The sequence below is a fragment of the Diceros bicornis genome (genome assembly GCF_020826845.1).
Source record: "Diceros bicornis minor isolate mBicDic1 chromosome 13 unlocalized genomic scaffold, mDicBic1.mat.cur SUPER_13_unloc_1, whole genome shotgun sequence".
Taxonomy (NCBI): Eukaryota; Metazoa; Chordata; class Mammalia; order Perissodactyla; family Rhinocerotidae; genus Diceros; species Diceros bicornis.
Genome location: NW_026690866.1, coordinates 18,980,585 through 18,984,372, shown reverse-complemented (window position 1 = coordinate 18,984,372; position 3,788 = coordinate 18,980,585). Strand labels below are relative to the sequence as shown.

The 3,788-nt window shown below is 56.5% G+C and overlaps 1 long non-coding RNA gene across 1 annotated transcript; it reads left to right on the top strand.

The window, feature by feature from the left end:
• Positions 1-282: 282 nt before the first annotated feature.
• LOC131401753 (uncharacterized) lies at positions 283-1,595 on the top strand. The gene is made up of 3 exons (XR_009217932.1): positions 283-330; positions 1,287-1,356; positions 1,580-1,595. It is a non-coding gene; the product is annotated as an uncharacterized LOC131401753 (long non-coding RNA).
• The last annotated feature ends 2,193 nt before the right edge of the window (positions 1,596-3,788 follow it).

The following is a 3,788-nucleotide window of genomic DNA, read 5'->3' as shown; positions in this document are numbered from 1 at the left end:
ACATTCTCAGCTTCCTGAGCTCTAGCTCTCACCACTGACCCGGCCTGGGACTGGGGGCTGCGGACGCTGAGCTGGGCTGTGGCAGGGCTGGGTGACATGCCCTGTCCTCCCCAGGAGCTCTTCAAGAAAGTGATGCCCCACAACTTCCTGGACTCCATCTGGTCCCAGTGTGACAACAGGGGTAATGAACACCTGACACGCACCATCCATGCCACCACGACCCGCTTTAACAGAGTGGTCGAATGTGTCATCACCACTTGCATTGGGGATCTGAGCATGACAGCCTAGGAGAGGGCCAGGGTGGTGGAGCTCTGGATCCAGGTGGCCAAGGTAAGATGTGGGAGTTCCTGAGAGCTCCTCTCTGGAGTCAGGGGAACTGCCCCTTCTCCTTTCTCAGCTCTCATGTTTGAAGTCTGTGGTCTGAGTCTTTGCACAATTATTAGGCCCCTCCTGCCAGTGCCTCGATGACCTGACTCCTGGTCCCAGTGGTGGGAATCTCACCCCTTCCTGGGCTCCTTCCTTACCTTGAGCTAAAATCCTCCTCCCTGGAAGTATTCTTCATCAGTTTCCAGCTGTGCCTTTCCCGGATTCCCTGAGTTACTGTCTCATCCAGGACAGGAGACGTCAATGAGGTGACAGAAGCCAGAGGAAGCAGGGCTCCAGTTCCCCCTCACAGCTCATTCTCTTCCTTTCCCCAGGAATGCCAGGGCCTGAGGATCCTTTCCTCACTCCATGCGATCCTCTGGGCTCTGCAGGTCCCCTCCATTCAGCGTTTAAAAGAGACATGGAGCTGGGTGTCCAGGTGGGTAGGCCTCTGTCTATTTGAGCACCACCTGGGTGGACCAGACACCCCCCACAGGGCTAGCATTGCCCTTCAGTCAGTTGGGACCTCCTGGGAGACAGCAAACCCTGGCGATAGGGTCTGACCTGGTTGGAGGCTTGGAGTCTTTCTGAAAACTTAGGCCAGTGGTTCTGCTTCAGGAATCAGTTTCCCTAAGTGACAGATCCTGGCTTGAGCCAAATTGAAGATTTTCAAGTGTTTTCAACAAAAGAACTCTCTGTCCACATGTAATTAAGACTGTTTAAAACACATCTGCTGAGAAGATAAGAGAATGGAGGCCCCAGGTGACAATAAGAGAGCCCCCTCCCCAGTCCCAGACACCTCAGGGCTCAGAGGACACAGTGAAAAAGCTCATACAGGCTGTCTGGATCTTCTGGGTTTTCAAACAAAAGGGATTTACCCTCAAACCACTCCACAGTGTCTCTTTCCTTTTTTCCCTCCTCAGGAAGAACTGGACAAAACTTAAAAAGTTGATGAAAACAAGCCAGCGGGAGAGCAGGAAGCTGCTCAAGGAGGTGAGTGGAGGCTGGAGATCTGGAAGGAGGGGAGGTGAGGTGGGGAGGGACAAGGCAGGATGTGCTTTGGGAAGTTTTTCACTTAAGGTTCCCTGAGAAATAACGGTCTGTCTTGTCCAGCTTGACAGGAAGCGTGGGGTGTGAGCTGCAGGGGCAAGTGGGGACTGTTTGGGGAAGGAGGCCTTGGTCACGGGATACAATGATGTCGGCTGGACTCTTCCAGGAGGTGAAGAGCTGGCAGAATGAGCAGGTCTCTGGTTTCCATGTGGACCCAACAGCTGGCACTCTTCCTTCAGGCTCGCGGGTGGATGGAGTGGGTGGGGGTTCCTTTCTTCCTCTAGCAGCCCAGCCTGTCCTCAGGAAGCCAGGCCCCTGCTGCTCCTACTGTCTTCACTGCACCTCGCAGGGGTGGGCACTCTGCATGCCCCAGGGATGGGCACTGTGAGGTCACACAGGTCTTGTGGACACAGGGGCTGCCCAGCCTTGGGCCAAATGGTGGATCTGGGACAGAACTGTGTGGTCTCTGGGACTGTGCACTCTAGCTAGATAGTGGTCACTGCTGACAAACCAGTGAGTCTCGCCCGGTGCCTTGTTGACAAGGATATGCCCCAGATGGCCATGAGAATTATCGGGGAACCTACAGATTCTTAATGGACCTTCCTGACAGGACGTTAGAAGCTTCCAAGTAAAAAAGGATGCAAATGTCACCATTACACAGTGCTGTGGTAACCCCCTACACTGTCACTCAGATGTGGCACAAGGGGGATCCTTCCTGAGTGAATAAAGGAGGAGTTCTGTACAGGGTCCATCATGAGGGGATCCTAGGGAGCTGAGGCCTTTGACATGGCCTCAGGTCCAGCGTGGTGTCAGAGAATCCCAGGGGGCTGGAAAACACAGAATCCACTTTGATAGGACCCCGAGACACCTTGTGCCTCCCAATCCATGGCTCAGGCTGACTGAGGGCCACAAGACACCCCGAGAGTCCAGAGGCCAGGACATTGGTCAGAGGTGTGTCTGGAGGAGGAGTGAAGGCCGGGGGCCAGGCCCTTTGGCTGGGAAGGGGGACGGTCTCCTCTGTGGGCCCCTGAGCAATTCATTGCCCCTCTGTGGGCCTCAGTCTCCTCATCTGGGAAACGGAAGGTGATGATCTGTGGTGCAAGTCTCATAGGGGTGATGAGGTACAAGGGGGAGACGAATGAGCAGGAGCTTTGTGCTCCTCCTCCTCGAGGGGGGAAGGGAGAGTACTGATGACAGTCAGATGACACTGAGTCCTCAGGGCACCCTGGGAGGCATGGGAGTCCTCCTCACACTTTCCTGATGAGGAGAGAGGCTTAAGGGCCTGGGAAGGATTGAGAGCACAGAGGAGGGAGTGTTGGAGCTGGGAGTGATCTAGAATCAGAGCACTCTGGAATGGGATCAGCCATAGACACCAGATGTCCAGGGTCCAGGATCAGCGGCCTGGGAGACATGGGGAAGGGAGCATGGCCTCCCTGAGCCTGTGCTTGACCTTGCAGGAGGTGAACTCTGTGTGGGCCACCCTAGAGATGGATCCCCAGGGAGCCCAGGAGAGGCAGCAGCAGCAGGTGAAGGAGCCTGAGGGGGAGGGTCCAGGTGTTAGAGGAGGGGGTCTCTCTCCCCACGGCTTGAGGTCTCCTTAAGAGAGGAGTCCCTCCTCTTCCAGCCCAGCTCCTGGAACCCCAGAGCCTGAAATGACTGCCCTGGAAGTGACCAGGATGAGGCCTAGAAGGGCTGTACCCAGGATGGATTAGGGAGGGGAGGGGCAGGGAACACATGCTCTGGGATTTGCCAAAAGCCGCCCCTGGGAGGTGATTGGGGAAGTTGAGTGGTCCTGGAGGGGGCAACTGGGGGCAGGCCGCTGAGGGTCCTAGGCTGCTCTCTGTGGGAGTCTGTGATGGGCAGGAGGCTGGTGTGAAGGGATTTGGGGGAGGTTCCATCGGGCACCTGAGAGGTGGGACTCATCTCACCACTCCCACCCTGACTTCACAGGATGTCGTCCCCTTCCTGGACATGTTCCTGTATCACCTGAAGCTGCTAAACATTGGGAGGGAGGATGATCTGGAAGTGAGTGAGCCTGGAGGTGGGACCAAGGAGCAGGATCCTGAGGTTTGGGAGGCGAAAGCCCTGCACTGGGCCCTGAGCTCTCAGTACCTGGCAAACCTTCTCTCACGAGAGCCCCATGGCCACCCATGGGAGCTGGGGAGTCAGGCCCATTTTAGCAATGCATGAATAGACGCTCCGCATAAGCCCCCCACCAGGCCCCCTGGGCTAGTGAAGCTCAGAGCTGCCTGTCTGCAGAGCTGCAGGAGGCTGTGTCTGAGCTGCACTCAGCCTCCCCCTCAGACCCTGCCCCTGGGGGAGTGCCATCAGCCCCTGCAAGTGAGGAAGCACTTCTGTGGTCCAACTGTCCCTTC